Here is a 9627-nt window from a genome sequence, read left to right on the forward strand (position 1 = left end):
AAATGCTTGTAAAAGGATAGATATATAAAGTGCTGGTGTGTGCACTTTTATAAGGTGGAGCAGAAGAGTTGCTGGAAATGATGAAAAAAAGTATTTTTAAGTGGGACCAAAGTACGAAAACTTGTATAGCAATTTGTATGGTTAGTAAAGTTTTTATTATTTCAATAACCATGTCAGTTTCTACTAACGTTAAGTACACTTAAGCAGCATTTTATGCAAATTTGTACTCATAGCAGCATCTGCACTACACTGCTTTACAAATATGCTGCATTTCAGATAATAATGTAAAAAGTATAAAGGAAAGGGTTATTCTTCATCACCTACGCTGCCTTTGTAAATATGGCCCTTAGGTTAGTGTCACTCTTGTTTTGTTGTATCCACAATATTTCTCTACAATACTGAAGGGCAAGAGTTTAAATGGATCCCTTTCTAATATGGCTAATAGCAAATTCTTATTTTGCTTATGCACCATACACAGCAATTTCCAATAAATACAATAATAAATATTCCGGTCATATTGCTGACTGAACTAAAACCTTCTAGTCACTTAAGATAAATAATCGTTCAAATTAAGGGCCTTTGGTCAACATTATTCTTATTACTGGTCTCCTTTAACCTAAATGGCCATTCAAAATTGTCATACCTGACCTATATTAAAAGATTTTTTTTAAAAAGCTAAAAGTTTTTAACTGCCAATACAGGTATAGGATCCCTTATCCGGAAATCCATTATTCAGAGAACTCCTAATTATGGGATGGCCATCTCCCATATACCCCATTTTAAGCAAATAACTCTTAATTTTTAAAAATGATTCCTTTCTCTCTCTGGGATAACAAATATCTGTTACTTGATTCAGGCTAAGATACAATTAATCCTTATTAGAGGCAAAACAATATTGTTGGGTTTATTTAATGTTTAAATGATTCTTAAGTAGACATAGGGTATGGAGATCCAAATAACAGAAAGATCCCTTATCCGTAAACCCCCAGGCATTCTGGAAAACAGGTCAAATACATGTATAATAAATATAATAAATACTGTAACAACAGCACCACCTGCTGTCAGTTCCTGTAACTGTACCGTCAAAGAGACATACAGTACTTTCAGAAGAAAAACTGGTGTTCTTATATTGCTCTGCTCAAGTACATAGGAATGGGCACATGAGGCTTCTAATCCCCACTTGCTAGAAGTGACCGACAAGTGGTGCTGTTGTTACAAAATATATTGGCAGTTAATAAAAAATAGGCTCTAAAACTGAAAAAAATGTAATGTAAAATAAATGTAATTGTAAACTGCAAAGGACCTTGAGAGTTTTTACATTACAATTTAAAGATTTACTTATATCTTGAAGGGGCTGAAAATCAAAGAATGATATTTTGCAAAAAAAATAAATAAAAAAAATTATATATAATTCATTTCTGAGCTACTTTCCAATATTAACTACTTTTTTTAAATGATTTTAAAGTGACAAATTGTAATTGTAAGCCATTTGTTTCTCGTTTGCTATTTTTTCCCCATTATGGATTACAGAAAACCTATTTCACAGTCAAGATTCCAATCTTTCCAAAGCATTGCAATCTTCTCTTATTGTAATGTACACATTACTGCAGCACTATTCCATATATAGATATATACAGCAAATATACAGATTTACAAACAAAGCAGTATGGGATCCCTTATACAGAAAACTCTGAATTACAGGAAGGCCATTTCCCATAGAGCCCATTTTAAGCAAATAATTCTAATTATTCTAATGATTTCCTTTTTCTCTGTAATAATAATAAAACAGTACCTTGTACTTGATGGTAACTAAGCTGCATGAATCCATGTTGGTGGCAAATTAACCCTATTGGGTTTATTTTATGTTTAACTAATTTTAGCAGATTGGTAATGGAAACGTAAAAAAAAAATACGTTATCAAGAAAACCTCATGTCCCAAAAATTCCTGATAATAGATCCTGTACCTGTAGTAATCAGGAAAGCCAATAGGAGAGGCAATAGCATTCAACAGATACAGCTTTCAATACCAATTACAAATAATTAAAATCACTAATAAATATTTATAGGCATAAACTGAGATGTATATATAGATATATATATCTATATTTGGGGGTATATAGATATATAGATATATATATACCCCATTCTCTCTGCGTAAACCCCTTTTAATTTGACAGACTTTAACTCTTGTTAAATAATTAAAACGTAGAAAGATGGCTTGCAACGTTGTATGGGAATCATCCATGCCAATGTTTAATATTAGGTGGATATATATAGCAGCTGATCTGTATGCATGTAATGTAACATTAAAACAAGGATGTCCACATCATTGCGTAACTAAACTAATTATCATTCATACCTCACAACAGTCGAGACAGTCCCGATTTCTTTAACAGAATCCGCAGTCCCGGAACGCTGCTTAAACGTCCCGCAACGCCTTGCTAGCAGCTCTCTGCCTTCTGACTGACAGCTATTCTCGACGTCACAAGTCTCATCTCGCGAGACGGTGGAGTCACACTATATGTATAAAAACACTGTTACTCGTTCCCCCGCCTTGTGGGAATGACGAGCAAGGACAGAGAGATTTTAGTGTTGTTCAAGCATAACCTTTTGGCAACACGCAACAGTGTGCGGCAGGCACGGAAGCTTGCGATTGTCCGTTCACCATTTTCCCTCTGCTTGTAGCTCCTACCTTTATTTGGGGGGGGGGGAGGGGACATGGGACATTTGTTCCCGCCTTGCCCGCTGCCTCCAGAGTCTAAGCTCCCAATATTAGCCAGAATTTAGTAATCCATTGATTTCGACGCTTACTAGAACTTTTTTTGGTCTTCGACTAGAGCTGCAGGCCTGCAGCTTGTGCCAGGGGGCGGAAGAGTTTTTTTTTTTTTTACTTGAGGGTCACAGTTGTTTTTTCCGAACAAGAGCTAGATTTGTTTTTAACAATTTAGGGACAATGGCTAATTTAGGAGAAAACAGTTGGTGACAATTACAAAAGTGTTAAAGCTCTTTTTTTTCAGTGGCAGTACTGTATTTCTTTTTTCTCACAATTCATGCACAGTAAAAGGGCTAATTTAGGAGAAGACTGGGGGTAATTGACAAAATAATCTTTTACTTTTTTGTAGTCTGAGCCTAATTGAAGTGTACAGGTTCCCTGTCAATTCCACAGCAGAAAGTTCTGGTCCTCAAAGGGCATTAGTGAAGACTGCTGCTGGCAGGAGTTTCTCCTATTTCATGGCAGAGTTAGACCCCACCCAAGGTTACCCATAAACAGACTTTTTACCCATAAGGGTCAGGGAGCACACTCAGATTTGGGGAGATTAGTCGACACGACGACACATCTCTTCTTTGTGGGCGACTAATCTCCCAGAACCGCCTCCCGTCGGCTAGAATGTAAATCGTGACTAATCTCCCCGATTCTCACCGTGTGCCCTGACCCTAAACAGTAACTGTATATTCAATATATGTAATTCATGTGATTTCTTTGTGTAAACATTATTTTACATATTTCACAACACAATATGTTGGTGCTCTAAAAATACACTATATATATATATATATATATATATATATATATATATATATATATACACATACACATACATACACACACACATATACACGCATATATACACACACACACACGCCTTCAAAGGAAAATGTTTGTACACTGGGCTGGTTTCCTGCTAGTAGAAAACTGCCTCGGCTTGAGGTACCTCTGTATGAGCACCACATAGCAATCTAATAGAGCCCGCATTCTGGTTGGGGATAACAGTAACAGCTCCCGGTGCAAGCAGCCATGTCGTGTCACTTGCATGCACATAACGTGCATAATGAGCAATTCGGGCAGCTTTTCGTTATGCGCATGCGAGTGACCGGACATGGCTGCTCGCACCAGGAGCTCCCTCCCGGTGCGGGTAGCCTAGTGCTGGCGGGGGCATTTTTTTAAAATAACTACTGTTATCCCCTACCGGAATGCAGGCTCTATTAGCCAGCACCTTTGGTTGGGGATAACATTTTTACCCAACAGGTGCCCTTTAAAGGTGAAATTCCCATTTGAAGGAGAAGGAAAGGCAGCCCTATGAAACATCAGCCATATATAAATTTATGTTCTCCTAACTGAAGCACCAATTTTTTTAAAAAAAACTTTACATCAGCTTACAGTTGATACAACCATTTGAAGCACTTCTCATTCTGTGTGGATCACCATCTTTAGACCACTTACTTCCTCACACACTGATCATTATCGCTTCTACAGAATTGCATAGTTTGAGACGTGAGAGAAACAAACAACATTGGATTGCAATTAGAATGTGATTGCCCAGGCCATCGCTTACCAAGAAAGAAAGGAAACTTAGAGATTCATATAAGTGTAGTCAGTTTTTTTTAGCTGAAAGATTGCAACAACACTACTGAGCTCAGAGCAGCGCTGTGGAGATATGTTACCATTCATAAAATGCCTAATAACATGTATAAAGATACTTGTCCTGCTCATCTTAGAAATATAAAAGGTGTATTGTGCACACAAAATATTTTTTCAGACTTTCTTTGTAAGCCAAAAACTTATAAGAAAGCCAATGCTTAAATTATCCAAAGACATAAATAAAATAACATTTGTATGTCCATGTATTGCTCCAAAACTCTTGAAGGGCTATTACAGAAGAGGTTTTTTAACTGCATAACCCTGTGTTCCGGTTTCATGCCTACAGCCGCAAGGGAGCTCTTTTTCAATGAGGCTGTACTCACACATGCATGCAATTGCCGAACGCAGGTTGGGGATGCAGCATTTTGCATTTTACCTGCATTTGCCTCTTACATGCGTCTGTGTGAGTACAGCCCCACTGAAAAGAATTCAGTGCGTCTACTCCTGCACTCCCCTGCGACTGAATGCATGAAACCGGAACCCAGGGGAGTGCAGGTAAAAACGATAATCTGTAAGAGCCCTGAATCCAAAACCCTTAACCCTTGGTTAACAGGTGGTATTGGAACCTACAGTAAAACAGCAGCAGTATTACTACAGGTTGGAAATTCACAAAACAACTTTCCAAATTTCCTGGTTAAGTTTGTGTAACTTCGGGTAGTCAAGCTGTATAAAGCAACTTATATCTCCTTCTCTGAAGAGAAGTGAGCTGCTGTCGCTGCTCATCTAAATTTAGGCAAAAGGTCACGGTTTAACTGAGCATCTGAAGCACAGCCAACTTTTTTTTTAGCTGTGAAGTTCTGTTTAAACAATGGAACATGACAGAAGAGAGCAATGACATACGATGCATACAATATAGTAATTCTAGAATGAAACCAATATACAGATATTAGTAAGCTGTTATTAGCAAGATATGTTGGAGGAAAGGTTCAGTTACACAAGCAGTTTATTAACCAGTGAACAGTTCTGAAATTCAGAGCGAGCACCTGACAGTCCAAATCTGTGTGTTCCTTTACAAATGTAATTTCACTCAATCCGACAATTACATTTTGTTCCCATTGAAATATTTTGATATTTGTAGCACCAACCATAGCAGAAATCTTAACTTTTGTTGGGGGGGGGGGTGTAAGCATATCAGATCTACTTTCTGGGAATTCTTTATCCAGAAACTCCAAACTATATTTAAAGAAATTCAGATTTGCTTTTTTTCTAATAAATTAAATGGTACCTTACATTTATTTATTTAAATAGTGATATAAAGCGCTACAAGGATACGCAGCAGTGGAGAATCTTTTTTAAGTAGTACCCAAAAATCACAAACCTCTTCTTTCAATTCAAAGAGCACTACCAACATTTGAGTAAAATTGTGCAAGACTTTCCCTTTAACTTTCCCTTTATACTTTTTACTTTTATACTTTCCCTTTAACACACACATTCAATGCCAATGATGTAATTATTTTTATTGAAAAGCTGCTGTAGTGTACTCCTATCTCTTTTGTTCCTTTGTGCTGCAGAGTGTTCTTGACCTCAATTGCAACTGAAAGCAAACATCAGTGTGAATGTATTAGTCACTTTTAATTGAGAACTCGCTCCAGCATAGTAATGTTAATCAGTCCACATTTAGATTTTATCTAACAGGAACGATTTTTACATTGCTCAAAAGAAATAGTTAATGGGCGATGAACTACTGATTGTCTAAATAAGGTTAGGTCAAACTGAACTGTTATGTTTCAGCTCAAATAAACTCCTGCTATAGTCAACAATGAGACTGTAAGCAGGAAATATTTTTTTTTCTTTTTTAAGATATCAAGGTCAGAGAAATTGGGACAATAAATACATACAGGCTCAAAATACATATATATTTAGTAGTATAAGCCTAATTTAGCACTGTAGCATACCTTTTTACACAGCCATATTGATTCCAAACAGGTTCAGTTGTCTTTTGATTTTAGAGCAGAGGCTGGATGTGCCTGTACTTCATAAATAATTGGCCCCATCTATCCATCACTTGAAGGGCAAATTCACTATTGGCTGAAAATGCGCTAGCGACGGCTTTGCCCCACTTTGCCAGGCATAGTTTCGCCAGGGCTGCTCAAATTCACTAAAATCCAAAGTTGCGCCCAGGGAGGCGAAAGGTAGCGAAATTGTGCTAGCGTTAATTTGTCAAGAAAAGCGAAGTTACGATAGCGATGCCTAACTTGCATATGGCGCCAAGTTAAAGTACAATGTATGTATATGTAACAGCAAATACATTACACTACACAAGCCTGGAAAACCTTCATAAAATAGAGTTGTTATTTTGCCCTATACATGTGCCAATTGTATAGTTTAGGTGCCATATATTAGGAAAAATATATATACAATCTTTTTCAGCTTATCACCCATAAAAAAGTAAAAGACGCCAGCATTTTTTGGGAAAAAATTTCAACTTTTTTTGAAGCAAGTCCTATTGCACTTCCCCTGGTCCTAGGTGGAGAAGGCAAGTCTGCCGCAAGAGGTAACGTTCCATAAAATCCACAAATTAGTGAATTAGTGTACTTACGTCCCTTCGCCATAGCGCAACTTCGTCTGGCGTTAGGGTGTGAAGTAGCGCTAGAGTATGTCTACTTCGCTAGCGAATTTATGGCAGCACCCGTTAATAACTCGGTGAAGTGGCAATTTGACGTCATGCTGGCGAATTTTCGCGTTAGCCACATCGCCCTTTAGTAAATTTGCCCCTCAAAGCACAAAGCTTGTAATGAGTTGCAAATACAACATATTCCAAGCAAAGAGGACACTGACTGATTTGACCATCACCTTTCTAACCAACATGGAATCAGCTACTACTTCACATTTTCAGAGGAATACACTCTTGTTCTGCCCATTCACTCTTAAAATGTTTACTTGTTTCATTATTCCATGGAGCAGGTTACATATTATATGGCAGGACTAACAGGCACTATTATACACTGTAATCATATTGCACTTTTTTCGTATCTTCTTTGAAATCAATATTTTATCCTCCTTTTTTTATCATTTCATACTAGGATACATTCTCCTTCTCCCTTAGTTTTCCTACAGGCCTTTCCATACAGTCCTCTCCATACAGTCCTCCAATACCACCTACACCAGTGTATCCCCAGGTAAGGCAGTTGTTATGAGAGTGGTAATGAGAGATTATACTTTGTGATATAAAAAATACAAATTTAAATGAATCTGGCCAACACAGTTTTAGGCACAAAATTATTATGATTCATTTTATGCATAAACATATTTCCCATTTTTGGAGAATGCATGAAACAAAACTGTACATAAAACAGCTGATAACCACCTATAGGTACTTGCACTAATATTGAACTAACATAGCTAACCTTGACACCATCGTTTTTACAAACCATTTCTAAAGGAGGCATGTCAGTAGCATTACACACCTAATCAGCAAAAATGTTTTTTCCCCCACTGTGCTCCAAGTAAAGAACAAATTAAAATTTACAGGGACAATGATGTAAAAAAGGTTTCCAGTGTACACAAAAGATTCATCACTTAATTAAAAAAAGTGCCACACAGGGCTGTTTCTTGGCCTGCATATAAGCGGGGGCAGACACAAAGCACTATGCTTTTTGCCAACAAAACAATATGATCTTCTGCTCAACTTGAAAAGACCAGCATGTGAGTCCACTTGGACACATTACCTTATCTAAAGTGACTCCAGGAGCATAGCACAATAGGAAATCTGCACTTAATGCCTGCGTGAAAAACTGCTTGCTTTAATAACAATTACTTGCATACGTCACATTATGGCACTGGCTGGAGGTTTAGATTGACAATAACCTGACCCCCAAATATACTAATGATCCAAGCAAGTTCTATTGAAGCTTTCAGGTGGTCCTGCTTGATCGATGTCTGGCCAATAATTGGATAAAGATCTGCCCCTTAGGCAGCCTCACCAAACAAGGGGATCTTGGGGTGTGTGGCCATCTTAGTATACAGCAACAATGATTTCTATAGAGGTTTTATTTTATCTGGACTCATCCTGCCTGGCACCACTAAATGCTGCGCATTACATAAAATTAAAAATCGGACTGAGCCCAAGTCAGACAGCTTCCACATTAGTTATGTCATGTCACATAATTAGCCTAATACTCAATATGTGTATTATCTCCTGTCCAACAGGAAACATTACAATAAAATACAGCAGACAAAATGCTTAGGTTAGAAATTAACATGACAAGTTAGTTCTGTAGAACTATTAGTAATCTGACAACAATACTGACAAAATGTTCTATTTTAGTACTAATTTTATAAATATGTTAAGAATGGTATGCTGGGGTACTTGATGTTTGCCACATTGAAGTTATACATGAGCCCCTTTGTAACTGTAAAATAACTGAAATCACCATGTTACTATGTATGTATATAGCGTGTTTAATATGTCAGTAAAATACATTTACTCCTATGCCACCAACAGAAGTCAGATCTGAGCATGTACAATTGTCTAACTCCCTGCAAACTAATACAATTCTGGCTACAGCTAGAAATTTAACACTCAAAGATCTGCAATGTGCCTATAATCAAAATGGTATTTTAATAGCACTTGTGGTCCATCTTTAAGTGGTCTATGTGGATCCTAGGATAGTTGTTATATCCAAGATGTTCACATGAAAAGGCTTTAAAAACTGTTATTTGCGCTAATGTACAAGTTCAGTCTAGCTGTAAAGTTTAAAGGTTATTTTCAGTCATTGTATGTTTCATGCACAAAGTACCTACCCATTTATAAGAGGAATTATATATAATCCTTAGATTAACTAAAGATTAACTAAAATCTAGCCAAACAATCTATATAGTATGAAACATGCGACAATAAAAACTGAAAAAACTAATCATGGTCCATTTTTCTGTATGAGAATAATAAAGAGAATGATACCTTTAGGAACTGAAATTGATGATTTGCTTTTTTTTTATGAAGATCAGTCCTTCAGCACTCGAAGTCACACATTACTTCTTCAGCTGCTGCAGTTTTTCCATGCAAAGGCATTCAAGCAGAGTACCATAAATAACATATTCATACGGGGGAGGGATCCTAAGGAATATCACTATGACAGCTACCTATCCAAAGCGTCTCTTCCCCTGGGAGTAGAAAAAAACGTTTCTGCTCCACACCCTTTGCTGTCAGTCAAAACTATAATCATTTCTACAGGCTAGTTAGTCAAAACAGAAGAAGTTAGTGGCTA

At 37.0% G+C, this 9627-nt stretch overlaps 1 protein-coding gene across 3 annotated transcripts in view; it reads right to left on the minus strand.

Moving 5' to 3' along the window:
* The window catches only part of slc20a2.L (solute carrier family 20 (phosphate transporter), member 2 L homeolog), a 35751-nt gene extending 26333 nt beyond the window's left edge, over positions 1–9418 (minus strand). The window contains exon 1 of one of the 3 annotated variants that reach the window (XM_041581879.1): positions 2360–2653. The gene's annotated coding sequence lies outside the window, so the exon portion shown is untranslated. 3 annotated transcript variants of the gene reach the window in all.
* Between the last annotated feature and the right edge of the window lie 209 nt (positions 9419–9627).

This window comes from Xenopus laevis, chromosome 1L (assembly GCF_017654675.1).
Source record: "Xenopus laevis strain J_2021 chromosome 1L, Xenopus_laevis_v10.1, whole genome shotgun sequence".
NCBI lineage: Eukaryota > Metazoa > Chordata > Amphibia > Anura > Pipidae > Xenopus > Xenopus laevis.